Here is a 16,304-nt window from a genome sequence, read left to right on the forward strand (position 1 = left end):
GTCTTTCCTCCCCTCCCTCCCTCTAGAAGTCCGTCTTTCCTCCGCTCCCTCCCTCTAGAAGTCCGTCTTTCCTCCCCTCCCTCCCTCTAGAAGTCCGTCTTTCCTCCCCTCCCTCCCTCTAGAAGTCCGTCTTTCCTCCCCTCCCTCCCTCTAGAAGTCCGTCTTTCCTCCGCTCCCTCCCTCTAGAAGTCCGTCTTTCCTCCCCTCCCTCCCTCTAGAAGTCCGTCTTTCCTCCCCTCCCTCCCTCTAGAAGTCCGTCTTTCCTCCCCTCCCTCCCTCTAGAAGTCCGTCTTTCCTCCGCTCCCTCCCTCTAGAAGTCCGTCTTTCCTCCCCTCCCTCCCTCTAGAAGTCAGTCTTTCCTCCCCTCCCTCCCTCTAGAAGTCAGTCTTTCCTCCCCTCCCTCCCTCCCTCTAGAAGTCAGTCTTTCCTCCCCTCCCTCCCTCCCTCTAGAAGTCAGTCTTTCCTCCCCTCCCTCCCTCTAGAAGTCAGTCTTTCCTCCCCTCCCTCCCTCTAGAAGTCAGTCTTTCCTCCCCTCCCTCCCTCTAGAAGTCAGTCTTTCCTCCCCTCCCTCCCTCTAGAAGTCAGTCTTTCCTCCCCTCCCTCCCTCTAGAAGTCAGTCTTTCCTCCCCCCTCTAGAAGTCAGTCTTTCCTCCCCCCTCTAGAAGTCCGTCTTTCCTCCCCTCCCTCCCTCTAGAAGTCCGTCTTTCCTCCCCTCCAGAAGTCCGTCATTCCTCCCCTTCCTCCCTCTAGAAGTCAGTCTTTCCTCCCCTCCCTCCCTCTAGAAGTCAGTCTTTCCTCCCCTCCCTCTAGAAGTCCGTCTTTCCTCCCCTCCCTCCCTCTAGAAGTCCGTCTTTCCTCCCCTCCCTCCCTCTAGAAGTCCGTCATTCCTCCCCTCCCTCTAGAAGTCCGTCTTTCCTCCCCCCTCTAGAAGTCAGTCTTTCCTCCCCTCCCTCCCTCTAGAAGTCAGTCTTTCCTCCCCTCCCTCCCTCTAGAAGTCAGTCTTTCCTCCCCTCCCTCCCTCTAGAAGTCAGTCTTTCCTCCCCTCCCTCCCTCTAGAAGTCAGTCTTTCCTCCCCCCTCTAGAAGTCAGTCTTTCCTCCCCCCTCTAGAAGTCCGTCTTTCCTCCCCTCCCTCCCTCTAGAAGTCCGTCTTTCCTCCCCTCCAGAAGTCCGTCATTCCTCCCCTCCCTCCCTCCCTCCCTCTAGAAGTCAGTCTTTCCTCCCCTCCCTCCCTCTAGAAGTCAGTCTTTCCTCCCCTCCCTCTAGAAGTCCGTCTTTCCTCCCCTCCCTCCCTCTAGAAGTCCGTCTTTCCTCCCCTCCCTCCCTCTAGAAGTCCGTCATTCCTCCCCTCCCTCTAGAAGTCCGTCTTTCCTCCCCCCTCTAGAAGTCAGTCTTTCCTCCCTCCCTCTAGAAGTCCGTCTTTCCTCCCCTCCAGAAGTCCGTCATTCCTCCCCTCCCTCCCTCCCTCTAGAAGTCAGTCTTTCCTCCCCTCCCTCCCTCTAGAAGTCAGTCTTTCCTCCCCTCCCTCTAGAAGTCCGTCTTTCCTCCCCTCCCTCCCGAAGTCCGTCTTTCCTCCCCTCCCTCCCTCCCTCTAGAAGTCCGTCATTCCTCCCCTCCCTCTAGAAGTCCGTCTTTCCTCCCCCCTCTAGAAGTCAGTCTTTCCTCCCCCCCTCTAGAAGTCAGTCTTTCCTCCCCCCCTCTAGAAGTCCGTCTTTCCTCGCCCTCTAGAAGTCCGTCTTTCCTCGCCCTCTAGAAGTCCGTCTTTCCTCGCCCTCTAGAAGTCCGTCTTTCCTCGCCCCCTCTAGAAGTCCGTCTTTCCTCGCCCCCTCTAGAAGTCCGTCTTTCCTCGCCCCCTCTAGAAGTCCGTCTTTCCTCGCCCCCTCTAGAAGTCCGTCTTTCCTCCCCCTCCAGAAGTCCGTCTTTCCTCCCCATCCAGAAGTCGAGTCTTTCCTCCCCTCCCTCCCGAAGTCCGTCTTTCCTCCCCTCCCTCCCGAAGTCCGTCTCCCCCCCCTCTAGAAGTCCGTCTTTCCTCCCCCCCTCTAGAAGTCCGTCTTTCCTCGCCCTCTAGAAGTCCGTCTTTCCTCGCCCTCTAGAAGTCCGTCTTTCCTCGCCCTCTAGAAGTCCGTCTTTCCTCCCCCCTCTAGAAGTCCGTCTTTCCTCGCCCTCTAGAAGTCCGTCTTTCCTCACCCTCTAGAAGACCGTCTTTCCTCCCCCTCTAGAAGTCCGTCTTTCCTCCCCCTCTAGAAGTCCGTCTTTCCTCCCCCTCTAGAAGTCCGTCTTTCCTCCCCTCTCTCCCTCTAGAAGTCCGTCTTTCCTCCCCTCCCTCCCTCTAGAAGTCCGTCTTTCCTCCCCTCCCTCCCTCTAGAAGTCCGTCTTTCCTCCCTTCCCTCCCTCTAGAAGTCCGTCTTTCCTCGCCCTCTAGAAGTCCGTCTTTCCTCCCCCCTCTAGAAGTCCGTCTTTCCTCCCCTCCCTCCCTCTAGAAGTCCGTCTTTCCTCCCCTCCCTCCCTCTAGAAGTCCGACTTTCCTCCCCTCCCTCCCTCCCTCTAGAAGTCCGTCTTTCCTCCCCTCCCTCCCTCTAGAAGTCCGACTTTCCTCCCCTCCCTCCCTCTAGAAGTCCGTCTTTCCTCCCCTCCCTCCCTCTAGAAGTCCGTCTTTCCTCCCTCCCTCTAGAAGTCCGTCTTTCCTCCCCTCCCTCCCTCTAGAAGTCCGTCTTTCCTCCCTCCCTCTAGAAGTCCGTCTTTCCTCCCCCTCTAGAAGTCCGCCTTTCCTCCCCCTCCCTCTAGAAGTCCGCCTTTCCTCCCCTCCCTCTAGAAGTCCGTCTTTCCTCCCCCTCGTACAGACATAAATGCCAGTACATATGCCCTCATCATCCACCGTCTCCACCATCCTCCTCTGTGGCTTCCATCTAACACTATTACACCGTCCTACCCATTCTCAGCTCTGCTGCAGGGGTAAATCTACCTCTCCCCTCATTCCACCTCTGCGGTCACTGGCTGCCCATTACCTACTAAATGATGTACAACACTGTGCCAAAAAGCCGCACCAAAACCGCACAGAAATGACGTCATGTAACCTTACCTTACTACTGCATCATGGGAAATCTCCTGACTGATAACAGAGGGAACACGATATAACAGCGGTGACCGGAAGTCATGTACACTCGACCAGCGCTGCTCCACCTCACAAACGGTAAGGACCTGTGATGACGTCCCCAACACGTGGCCGGGTCCGGATGGGCGGGGCTTATATGTGGAGAGGAGGCATAGTCCGGTCCCCTCACAGAGAGACCACTCATGTCACGTGATCATCATCGCTTTACACATTGCAGCATTGTCTTTTTCCTTACGCAGCACATGAGCCCCACCCCTCATGACAAGGGATCATTATCAGTGCTCCACACAGCAGAGCCTCGCCCCCTCACGGAGCCCCACCCCCAATGTCACGTGATCATCATTATTATAGGTCTCTCATCCATCTTCCATTCGTCCCAGTTCTAAGCTCCGCCCCTCCTGCTTCGATCACTTGGTGGTGACGTCATCACAGGTCCTTCCGCTATTGCCGTGTATAAGGTAGAGGGCAGCGCTTGTCGGGTGTTCTCTCTGTTATCAGTCACCCCTGTATGAGTGTGTATGCAGAGAGCTGTCAATCATTGAGTGACCCCGCCCACTGGACTCCTAGCCGGGATTTAACCCCTCCAGTGCCGGCCTCTTTGGGGTAAGTGGTTATTTCTGGTCTTTGTAGTGGTCGGATGTTTTGTGGGACGAGTCGTAGTTTGTAATGACATAATATTCGCTACATACAACTTATTCACTGACTTTTATACGTTTCTTGTTAATGTCGTTCACCGTGCGGTTTAAGGGAATGTTCAGACGTAGCGAATACGACCCACAACACGCAAGGAAATCCCCCCGAATATTCACCCCAAATGGTGGACGTATAATCCTCCCGAATATCTACTACAGAAATACAACAAGGCCGATCCTCACCTCTCCCAGCGTTACCATAGCAACACGTCCCTGCTCTTCCGGCTGTGTCCAGGGGACCCCTATAATGACATGTGACCTCTCCAGCCTGTGATTGGCTGCAGGGGTCACATGACGCCTTCTTTATATATGTGTAACCTGCAGCGTTGCTGCGAACACGCGGCGGAGCCGCAGAGGATTCTGGGAACAATGGCGTTTGTTGCGGAACTTAACTTTCCCATTGAACTTAATGGGAAAATTCTGCAAAAAATGCGCAGCGAATCCGCGGTATAAATCCGATATCCTGCGTGTTTATAATCCGCACCGCAGGTTAACCCCTTAATGACCAGGCCAGGTTCTGTTTTAGTTTTTCCCTCCCTGTCTTCTCAGATCTATAAGGCCTCATTCACACGACAGCGTCCGAGTGTCGGCCAATAAAAACGTCAGTTTTTCTCGGGCGTTTTGCTTTAGTTCCGGGCCGTGTTTCCTTTTTTTGGCGTCCGATTTTTGACCCGTTTTGCCTCCTTTTTTTTCCCTGTCCGTTTTAAAATCGGATGACTTTCATTTGTACATTTTTTGCCACACGCTTCCCTCTGTAGATACTGCCACAGCCCCCCTTATAGGTAATGCCACACAGCCCCCCTGTAGGTAGTGCCACACAGCCTCCTGTAGATAATGCCACACAGCCCCCCTGTAGGTAGTGCCACAGCCCCCCTTATAGGTAATGCCACACAGCCCCCTGTAGATAATGCCACACAGCCCCCTGTAGGTAATGCCACACAGCCCCCTGTAGATAATGCCACACAGCCCCCCTGTAGGTAGTGCCACAGCCCCCCTTATAGGTAATGCCACACAGCCTCCTGTAGATAATGCCACACAGCCCCCCTGTAGGTAGTGCCACAGCCCCCCTTATAGGTAATGCCACACAGCCCCCTGTAGATAATGCCACACAGCCCCCTGTAGGTAATGCCACACAGCCCCCTGTAGGTAGTGTCACACAGCCCAATGTAGGTAGTGCTACACAGCCCTCTGTAGGTAGTGCCACACAGCCCCCCTGTAGGTAATGCCACACAGCCCCCTGTAGGTAGTGCCACATAGCCCCCCTGTAGGTAGTGCCACACAGCCCCCCTGTAGGTAATGCCACACAGCCCCCTGTAGGTAGTGCCACACAGCCCCCTGTAGGTAGTGCCACACAGCCCCCTGTAGGTAGTGCCACACAGCCCCCTGTAGGTAGTGCCACATAGCCCCCCTGTAGGTTGTGCCACACAGCCCCCCTGTAGATAATGCTACACAGCCCTCTGTAGATAGTGCCACACAGCCCCCTCTAGGTAGTGCCACACAGCCCCCTGTAGGTAGTGCCACACAGCCCCCCTGTAGGTAATGCCACACAGCCCCCTGTAGGTAGTGCCACATAGCCCCCCTGTAGGTAGTGCCACACAGCCCCCCTGTAGGTAATGCCACACAGCCCCCTGTAGGTAGTGCCACACAGCCCCCTGTAGGTAGTGCCACACAGCCCCCTGTAGGTAGTGCCACATAGCCCCCCTGTAGGTTGTGCCACACAGCCCCCCTGTAGATAATGCTACACAGCCCTCTGTAGATAGTGCCACACAGCCCCCTCTAGGTAGTGCCACACAGCCCCCTGTAGGTAGTGCCACACAGCCCCCCTGTAGGTAATGCCACACAGCCCCCTGTAGGTAGTGCCACATAGCCCCCCTGTAGGTAGTGCCACACAGCCCCCCTGTAGGTAATGCCACACAGCCCCCTGTAGGTAGTGCCACACAGCCCCCTGTAGGTAGTGCCACACAGCCCCCTGTAGGTAGTGCCACATAGCCCCCCTGTAGGTAGTGCCACACAGCCCCCTGTAGGTAATGCCGCACAGCCCCCCTGTAGGTAATGCCACACAGCCCCCTGTAGGTAATGCCACACAGCCCCCCTGTAGGTAGTGCCACACAGCCCCCCTGTAGGTAGTGCCACACAGCCCCCCTGTAGGTAATGCCACACAGCCCCCTGTAGGTAGTGCCACATAGCCCCCCTGTAGGTAGTGCCACACAGCCCCCTGTAGGTAGTGCCACACAGCCCCCTGTAGGTAGTGCCACACAGCCCCCCTGTAGGTAATGCCACACATCCCCCTGTAGGTAGTGCCACACATCCCCCTGTAGGTAGTGCCACACAGCCCCCTGTAGGTAGTGCCACACAGCCCCCCTGTAGGTAGTGCCACACAGCCCCCCTGTAGGTAGTGCCACACAGCCCCCTGTAGGTAATGCCGCACAGCCCCCCTGTAGGTAGTGCCACACAGCCCCCCTGTAGGTAATGCCACACAGCCCCCTGTAGGTAATGCCACACAGCCCCCCTGTAGGTAGTGCCACACAGCCCCCCTGTAGGTAATGCCACACAGCCCCCTGTAGGTAGTGCCACACAGCCCCCCTGTAGGTAGTGCCACACAGCCCCCTGTAGGTAGTGCCACACAGCCCCCTGTAGGTAGTGCCACACAGCCCCCTGTAGGTAGTGCCACACAGCCCCCTGTAGGTAGTGCCACATAGCCCCCCTGTAGGTAGTGCCACACAGCCCCCTGTAGGTAATGCCGCACAGCCCCCCTGTAGGTAGTGCCGCACAGCCCCCCTGTAGGTAGTGCCACACAGCCCCCTGTAGGTAGTGCCACATAGCCCCCCTGTAGGTAGTGCCACACAGCTCCCTGTAGGTAATGCCACACAGCCCCCTGTAGGTAATGCCACACAGCCCCCTGTAGGAAGTGCCACACAGCCCCCTGTAGGTAGTGCCACACAGCCCCCTGTAGGTAGTGCCACACAGCCCCCTGTAGGTAGTGCCACACAGCCCCCTGTAGGTAGTGCCACACAGCCCCCTGTAGGTAATGCCGCACAGCCCCCCTGTAGGTAGTGCCACACAGCCCCCTGTAGGTAGTGCCACATAGCCCCCCTGTAGGTAGTGCCACACAGCTCCCTGTAGGTAATGCCACACAGCCCCCTGTAGGTAATGCCACACAGCCCCCTGTAGGTAATGCCACACAGCCCCCTGTAGGTAATGTCACACAGCCCCCTGTAGGTAATGTCACACAGCCCCCTGTAGGTAATGCCACACAGCCCCCTGTAGGTAGTGCCACACAGCCCCCTGTAGGTAGTGCCACACAGCTTCCTGTAGGTAATGCCACACAGCCCCCTGTAGGTAGTGCTACACAGCCCCCTGTAGGTAGTGCCACACAGCCCCCTGTAGGTAATACCACACAGCCCCCCTGTAGGTAGTGCCACACAGCCCCCTGTAGGTAATACCACACAGCCCCCCTGTAGGTAGTGCTACACAGCCCCCTGTAGGTAATACCACACAGCCCCCCTGTAGATAATGCTACACAGCCCCCTGTAGGTAATGCCACACAGCCCCCTGTAGGTAATGCCACACAGCCCCCTGTAGGTAATGCCACACAGCCCCCTGTAGGTAATACCACACAGCCCCCCTGTAGATAATGCTACACAGCCCCCTGTAGGTAATGCCACACAGCCCCCTGTAGGTAATGCCACACAGCCCCCTGTAGATAATGTCACACAGCCCCCTGTAGGTAATGCCACACAGCCCCCTGTAGGTAATACCACACAGCCCCCCTGTAGGTAATGCTACACAGCCCCCCTGTAGGTAGTGCCACACAGCCCCCTGTAGGTAATGATACACAGCCCCCTGTAGGTAGTGCCACACAGCCCCCTGTAGGTAGTGCTACACAGCCCCCTGTAGGTAGTGCCACACAGCCCCCTGTAGGTAGTGCCACACAGCCCCCTGTAGGTAGTGCTACACAGCCCCCTGTAGGTAATGCCACACAGCCCCCTGTAGGTAATGCCACACAGCCCCCCTGTAGGTAATGCCACACAGCCCCCCTGTAGGTAATGCAACACAGCCCCCTGTAGGTAGTGCCACACAGCCCCCTGTAGGTAATACCACACAGCCCCCCTGTAGGTAATGCCACACATCCCCCCTGTAGGTAATGCCACACAGCCCCCTGTAGGTAATGCCACACAGCCCCCCTGTAGGTAATGCCACACAGCCCCCTGTAGGTAGTGCTACACAGCCCCCCTGTAGGTAATGCCACACAGCCCCCCTGTAGGTAATGCCACACAGCCCCCTGTAGGCAGTGCCACACAGCCCCCTGTAGGTAGTGCCACACAGCCCCCCTGTAGGTAATGCTACACAGCCCCCTGTAGGTAATGCCACACAGCCCCCTGTAGGTAATGCCACACAGCCCCCTATAGGTAATGCCACACAGCCCCCTGTAGGTAATGCCACACAGCCCCCTATAGGTAATGCCACACAGCCCCCTATAGGTAATGCCACACAGCCCCCCTGTAGGTAGTGCCACACAGCCCCCTGTAGGTAGTGCCACACAGCCCCCTGTAGGTAATGCTACACAGCCCCCTGTAGGTAATGCCACACAGCCCCCCTGTAGGTAATGCGACACAGCCCCCTGTAGGTAATGCCACACAGCCCCCTGTAGATAATGCCACACAGCCCCCTGTAGGTAATGCGACACAGCCCCCTGTAGGTAATGCGACACAGCCCCCTGTAGATAATGCCACACAGCCCCCTGTAGATAATGCCACACAGCCCCCTGTAGGTAGTGCCACACAGCCCCCTGTAGGTAATGCCACACAGCCCCCTGTAGGTAATACCACACAGCCCCCCTGTAGGTAATACCACACAGCCCCCCTGTAGGTAATGCCACACAGCCCCCCTGTAGGTAATGCCACACAGCCCCCTGTAGGTAATGCCACACAGCCCCCTGTAGGTAATGCCACACAGCCCCCCTGTAGGTAGTGCTACACAGCCCCCTGTAGATAATGCCACACAGCCCCCTGTAGGTAATGCCACACAGCCCCCTGTAGGTAATGCCACACAACCCCCCTGTAGGTAATGCCACACAGCCCCCTGTAGGTAATGCCACACAGCCCCATGTAAGTAATGCCACACAGCCCTCTGTAGGTAGTGCCACACAGCCCCCTGTAGGTAATGCCACACAGCCCCCCTGTAGGTAGTGCTACACAGCCCCCTGTAGATAATGCCACACAGCCCCCTGTAGGTAATGCCACACAGCCCCCTGTAGGTAATGCCACACAGCCCCCCTGTAGGTAATGCCACACAGCCCCCTGTAGGTAATGCCACACAGCCCCCTGTAGGTAGTGCCACACAGCCCCATGTAAGTAATGCCACACAGCCCCCTGTAGGTAGTGCTACACAGCCCCCCTGTAGGTAATGCCACACAGCCCCCCTGTAGGTAGTGCCACACAGCCCTCTGTAGGTAGTGCCACACAGCCCCCCTGTAGGTAGTGCCACACAGCCCCCTGTAGGTAATGCCACACAGCCCCCTGTAGGTAGTGCCACACAGCCCCCTGTAGGTAATGCCACACAGCCCCCTTGTAGGTAGTGCTACACAGCCCCCTGTAGGTAGGGCCACACAGCCCCCTTGTAGGTAGTGCTACACAGCCCCCTGTAGGTAATGCCACACAGCCCCCTGTAGGTAATGCCACACAGCCCCCTTGTAGGTAGTGCCACACAGCCCTCTGTAGGTAATGCCACACAGCCCCCTTGTAGGTAGTGCCACACAGCCCCCTGTAGGTAGTGCCACACAGCCCCCCTGTAGGTAATGCCACACAGCCCCCTGTAGGTAGTGCCACACAGCCCAATGTAGGTAATTCCACACAGCCCCCTGTAGGTAATGCTACACAGCCCCCTGTAGGTAATTCCACACAGCCCCCAATGTAGGTAATACCACACAGCCCCCCTGTATATCACTCTGTATCTGTCAGGAGGTAGAGGAGCAATGTTCTGCAGATCTGTAGAGAGGTCAGTGGTGTAATAATCTGCAGGATATATCACTATGTATCTGTCAGGAGGTAGAGGAGCAATGTTCTGCAGATCTGTAGAGAGGTCAGTGGTGTAATAATCTGCAGAATATATCACTATGTATCTGTCAGGAGGTGGAGGAGCAATGTTCTGCCGATCTGTAGAGAGGTCAGTGGTGTAATAATCTGCAGGATATATCACTATGTATCTGTCAGGAGGTAGAGGAGCAATGTTCTGCAGATCTGTAGAGAGGTCAGTGGTGTAATAATCTGCAGGATATATCACTATGTATCTGTCAGGAGGTAGAGGAGCGATGTTCTGCAGATCTGTAGAGGTCAGTGGTGTAATAATCTGCAGGGTATATCACTATGTATGTCAGGAGGTAGAGGAGCAATGTTCTGCAGATCTGTAGAGAGGTCAGTGGTGTAATAATCTGCAGGATATATCACTATGTATCTGTCAGGAGGTGGAGGAGCAATGTTCTGCAGATCTGTAGAGAGGTCAGTGGTGTAATAATCTGCAGGATATATCACTATGTGTCTGTCAGGAGGTAGAGGAGCAATGCTCTGCAGATCTGTAGAGAGGTCAGTGGTGTAATAATCTGCAGGATATATCACTATGTATCTGTCAGGAGGTAGAGGAGCAATGTTCTGCAGATCTGTAGAGAGGTCAGTGGTGTAATAATCTGCAGGATATATCACTATGTATCTGTCAGGAGGTAGAGGAGCAATGTTCTGCAGATCTGTAGAGAGGTCAGTGGTGTAATAATCTGCAGAATATATCACTATGTATCTGTCAGGAGGTAGAGGAGCAATGTTCTGTAGAGAGGTCAGTGGTGTAATAATCTGCAGGATATATCACTATGAATCTGTCAGGAGGTGGAGGAGCAATGTTCTGCAGATCTGTAGAGAGGTCAGTGGTGTAATAATCTGCAGGATATATCACTATGTATCTGTCAGGAGGTGGAGGAGCGATGTTCTGCAGATCTGTAGAGAGGTCAGTGGTGTAATAATCTGCAGGATATATCACTATGTATCTGTCAGGAGGTGGAGAAGCAATGTTCTGCAGATCTGTAGAGAGGTCAGTGGGTAATAATCTGCAGGATATATCACTATGTATCTGTCAGGAGGTAGAGGAGCAATGTTCTGCAGATCTGTAGAGAGGTCAGTGGTGTAATAATCTGCAGGATATATCACTATGTATCTGTCAGGAGGTAGAGGAGCAATGTTCTGCAGATCTGTAGAGAGGTCAGTGGTGTAATAATCTGCAGGACATATCACTATGTATCTGTCAGGGGGTTGAGGAGCAATGTTCTGCAGATCTCTAGAGAGGTCAGTGGTGTAATAATCTGCAGGATATATCACTATGTATCTGTCAGGAGGTAGAGGAGCAATGTTCTGCAGATCTGTAGAGAGGTCAGTGGTGTAATAATCTGCAGGATATATCACTATGTATCTGTCAGGAGGTAGAGGAGCAATGTTCTGCAGATCTGTAGAGAGGTCAGTGGTGTAATAATCTGCAGGATATATCACTATGTATCTGTCAGGAGGTAGAGGAGCAATGTTCTGCAGATCTGTAGAGAGGTCAGTGGTGTAATAATCTGCAGGATATATCACTATGTATCTGTCAGGAGGTAGAGGAGCAATGTTCTGCAGATCTGTAGAGAGGTCAGTGGTGTAATAATCTGCAGGATATATCACTATGTATCTGTCAGGAGGTAGAGGAGCAATGTTCTGCAGATCTGTAGAGAGGTCAGTGGTGTAATAATCTGCAGAATATATCACTATGTATCTGTCAGGAGGTGGAGGAGCAATGTTCTGCCGATCTGTAGAGAGGTCAGTGGTGTAATAATCTGCAGAATATATCACTCTGTATCTGTCAGGAGGTAGAGGAGCAATGTTCTGCAGATCTGTAGAGAGGTCAGTGGTGTAATAATCTGCAGGATATATCACTATGTGTCTGTCAGGAGGTAGAGGAGCAATGCTCTGCAGATCTGTAGAGAGGTCAGTGGTGTAATAATCTGCAGGATATATCACTATGTATCTGTCAGGAGGTAGAGGAGCAATGTTCTGCAGATCTGTAGAGAGGTCAGTGGTGTAATAATCTGCAGGATATATCACTATGTATCTGTCAGGAGGTAGAGGAGCAATGTTCTGCAGATCTGTAGAGAGGTCAGTGGTGTAATAATCTGCAGAATATATCACTATGTATCTGTCAGGAGGTAGAGGAGCAATGTTCTGTAGAGAGGTCAGTGGTGTAATAATCTGCAGGATATATCACTATGAATCTGTCAGGAGGTGGAGGAGCAATGTTCTGCAGATCTGTAGAGAGGTCAGTGGTGTAATAATCTGCAGGATATATCACTATGTATCTGTCAGGAGGTGGAGGAGCAATGTTCTGCAGATCTGTAGAGAGGTCAGTGGTGTAATAATCTGCAGGATATATCACTATGTGTCTGTCAGGAGGTAGAGGAGCAATGCTCTGCAGATCTGTAGAGAGGTCAGTGGTGTAATAATCTGCAGGATATATCACTATGTATCTGTCAGGAGGTAGAGGAGCAATGTTCTGCAGATCTGTAGAGAGGTCAGTGGTGTAATAATCTGCAGGATATATCACTATGTATCTGTCAGGAGGTTGGGGAGCAATGTTCTGCAGATCTGTAGAGAGGTCAGTGGTGTAATAATCTGCAGAATATATCACTATGTATCTGTCAGGAGGTAGAGGAGCGATGTTCTGCAGATCTGTAGAGAGGTCAGTGGTGTAATAATCTGCAGGATATATCACTATGTATCTCTCAGGAGGTAGAGGAGAAATGTTCTGCAGATCTGTAGAGAGGTCAGTGGTGTAATAATCTGCAGGATATATCACTATGTATCTGTCAGGAGGTAGAGGAGCGATGTTCTGCAGATCTGTAGAGAGGTCAGTGGTGTAATAATCTGCAGGATATATCACTATGTATCTGTCAGGAGGTGGAGAAGCAATGTTCTGCAGATCTGTAGAGAGGTCAGTGGGTAATAATCTGCAGGATATATCACTATGTATCTGTCAGGAGGTAGAGGAGCAATGTTCTGCAGATCTGTAGAGAGGTCAGTGGTGTAATAATCTGCAGGATATATCACTATGTATCTGTCAGGAGGTAGAGGAGCAATGTTCTGCAGATCTGTAGAGAGGTCAGTGGTGTAATAATCTGCAGGACATATCACTATGTATCTGTCAGGGGGTTGAGGAGCAATGTTCTGCAGATCTCTAGAGAGGTCAGTGGTGTAATAATCTGCAGGATATATCACTATGTATCTGTCAGGAGGTAGAGGAGCAATGTTCTGCAGATCTGTAGAGAGGTCAGTGGTGTAATAATCTGCAGGATATATCACTATGTATCTGTCAGGAGGTAGAGGAGCAATGTTCTGCAGATCTGTAGAGAGGTCAGTGGTGTAATAATCTGCAGGATATATCACTATGTATCTGTCAGGAGGTAGAGGAGCAATGTTCTGCAGATCTGTAGAGAGGTCAGTGGTGTAATAATCTGCAGGATATATCACTATGTATCTGTCAGGAGGTAGAGGAGCAATGTTCTGCAGATCTGTAGAGAGGTCAGTGGTGTAATAATCTGCAGAATATATCACTATGTATCTGTCAGGAGGTGGAGGAGCAATGTTCTGCCGATCTGTAGAGAGGTCAGTGGTGTAATAATCTGCAGAATATATCACTCTGTATCTGTCAGGAGGTAGAGGAGCGATGTTCTGCAGATCTGTAGAGAGGCAGTGGTGTAATAATCTGCAGGATATATCACTATGTATCTGTCAGGAGGTAGAGGAGCGATGTTCTGCAGATCTGTAGAGAGGTCAGTGGTGTAATAATCTGCAGGATATATCACTATGTATCTGTCAGGAGGTAGAGGAGCAATGTTCTGCAGATCTGTAGAGAGGTCAGTGGTGTAATAATCTGCAGAATATATCACTATGTATCTGTCAGTAGAGGACAGAGCAATGTTCTGCAGATCTCAGGAGAGGTCAGTGGTGTAATAATCTGCAGGATATATCACTATGTATATGTCAGGAGGTAGAGGAGCAATGTTCTGCAGATCTGTAGAGGTCAGTGGTGTAATAATCTGCAGGATATATCACTATGTATCTGTCAGGGGGTAGAGGAGCAATGTTCTGCAGATCTGTAGAGCGGTCAGTGGTGTAATAATCTGCAGGATATATCACTATGTATCTGTCAGGAGGTAGAGGAGCAATGTTCTGCAGATCTGTAGAGAGGTCAGTGGTGTAATAATCTGCAGGATATATCACTGTATCTGTCAGGAGGTAGAGGAGCAATGTTCTGCAGATCTATAGAGAGGTCAGTGGTGTAATAATCTGCAGGATATATCACTATGTATCTGTCAGGAGGTAGAGGAGCGATGTTCTGCAGATCTGTAGAGAGGTCAGTGGTGTAATAATCTGCAGGATATATCACTATGTATCTGTCAGGAGGTAGAGGAGCAATGTTCTGCAGATCTGTAGAGAGGTCAGTGGTGTAATAATCTGCAGGATATATCACTATGTATCTGTCAGGAGGTAGAGGAGCAATGTTCTGCAGATCTCAGGAGAGGTCAGTGGTGTAATAATCTGCAGGATATATCACTATATCTGTCAGGAGGTAGAGGAGCAATGTTCTGCAGATCTGTAGAGAGGTCAGTGGTGTAATAATCTGCAGGATATATCACTATGTATCTGTCAGGAGGTGGAGGAGCAATGTTCTGCAGATATGTAGAGAGGTCAGTGGTGTAATAATCTGCAGGATATATCACTATGTATCTGTCAGGAGGTAGAGGAGCAATGTTCTGCAGATCTCTAGAGAGGTCAGTGGTGTAATAATCTGCAGAATATATCACTATGTATCTGTCAGGAGGTAGAGGAGCAATGTTCTGCAGATCTGTAGAGAGGTCAGTGGTGTAATAATCTGCAGAATATATCACTATGAATCTGTCAGGAGGTAGAGGAGCAATGTTCTGCAGATCTGTAGAGAGGTCAGTGGTGTAATAATCTGCAGGATATATCACTATGTATCTGTCAGGAGGTAGAGGAGCAATGTTCTGCAGATCTGTAGAGAGGTCAGTGGTGTAATAATCTGCAGGATATATCACTATGTATCTGTCAGGAGGTAGAGGAGCAATGTTCTGCAGATCTCAGGAGAGGTCAGTGGTGTAATAATCTGCAGGATATATCACTATATCTGTCAGGAGGTAGAGGAGCAATGTTCTGCAGATCTGTAGAGAGGTCAGTGGTGTAATAATCTGCAGGATATATCACTATGTATCTGTCAGGAGGTGGAGGAGCAATGTTCTGCAGATATGTAGAGAGGTCAGTGGTGTAATAATCTGCAGGATATATCACTATGTATCTGTCAGGAGGTAGAGGAGCAATGTTCTGCAGATCTCTAGAGAGGTCAGTGGTGTAATAATCTGCAGAATATATCACTATGTATCTGTCAGGAGGTAGAGGAGCAATGTTCTGCAGATCTGTAGAGAGGTCAGTGGTGTAATAATCTGCAGAATATATCACTATGAATCTGTCAGGAGGTAGAGGAGCAATGTTCTGCAGATCTGTAGAGAGGTCAGTGGTGTAATAATCTGCAGAATATATCACTATGAATCTGTCAGGAGGTAGAGGAGCAATGTTCTGCAGATCTGTAGAGAGGTCAGTGGTGTAATAATCTGCAGAATATATCACTATGAATCTGTCAGGAGGTAGAGGAGCAATGTTCTGCAGATCTGTAGAGAGGTCAGTGGTGTAATTATCTGCAGGATATATCACTATGTATCTGTCAGGAGGTAGAGGAGCAATGTTCTGCAGATCTGTAGAGAGGTCAGTGGTGTAATAATCTGCAGGATATATCACTATGTATCTGTCAGGAGGTAGAGGAGCAATGTTCTGCAGATCTGTAGAGATGTCAGTGGTGTAATAATCTGCAGGATATATCACTATGTATCTGTCAGGAGGTAGAGGAGCAATGTTCTGCAGATCTGTAGAGCGGTCAGTGGTGTAATAATCTGCAGGATATATCACTATGTGTCTGTCAGGGGGTTGAGGAGCAATGTTCTGCAGATCTATAGAGAGGTCAGTGGTGTAATAATCTGCAGGATATATCACTATGTATCTGTCAGGAGGTAGAGGAGCGATGTTCTGCAGATCTGTAGGGAGGTCAGTGGTGTAATAATCTGCAGGATATATCACTATGTATCTGTCAGGAGGTAGAGGAGCAATGTTCTGCAGGTCTCTAGAGAGGTCAGTGGTGTAATAATCTGCAGAATATATCACTATGTATCTGTCAGGAGGTAGAGGAGCAATGTTCTGCAGATCTGTAGAGAGGTCAGTGGTGTAATAATCTGCAGAATATATCACTATGAATCTGTCAGGAGGTAGAGGAGCAATGTTCTGCAGATCTGTAGAGAGGTCAGTGGTGTAATAATCTGCAGGATATATCACTATGTATCTGTCAGGAGGTGGAGGAGCGATGTTCT

At 51.5% G+C, this 16,304-nt stretch overlaps 2 protein-coding genes across 3 annotated transcripts in view; one reads left to right on the forward strand and one right to left on the reverse strand.

Moving 5' to 3' along the window:
* LOC142664655 (uncharacterized) overlaps positions 1–3,594 on the reverse strand; it is a 40,351-nt gene extending 36,757 nt beyond the window's left edge. The window contains exon 1 of the mRNA XM_075843863.1: positions 3,078–3,594. The gene's annotated coding sequence lies outside the window, so the exon portion shown is untranslated. The remainder of the gene's footprint in view (positions 1–3,077) is intronic.
* The window catches only part of LOC142664662 (uncharacterized), a 429,232-nt gene that overhangs the window by 58,308 nt on the left and 354,620 nt on the right, over positions 1–16,304 (forward strand). Inside the window, exon 1 of one of the 2 annotated variants that reach the window (XM_075843881.1) lies at positions 3,582–3,713. The exons of the other annotated variant lie outside the window; for it this stretch is intronic. The gene's annotated coding sequence lies outside the window, so the exon portion shown is untranslated. Of the gene's footprint in view, positions 1–3,581; positions 3,714–16,304 lie in introns of those variants that run through there. 2 annotated transcript variants of the gene reach the window in all.

Source organism: Rhinoderma darwinii, chromosome 1 (genome assembly GCF_050947455.1).
Source record: "Rhinoderma darwinii isolate aRhiDar2 chromosome 1, aRhiDar2.hap1, whole genome shotgun sequence".
Taxonomy (NCBI): domain Eukaryota; kingdom Metazoa; phylum Chordata; class Amphibia; order Anura; family Rhinodermatidae; genus Rhinoderma; species Rhinoderma darwinii.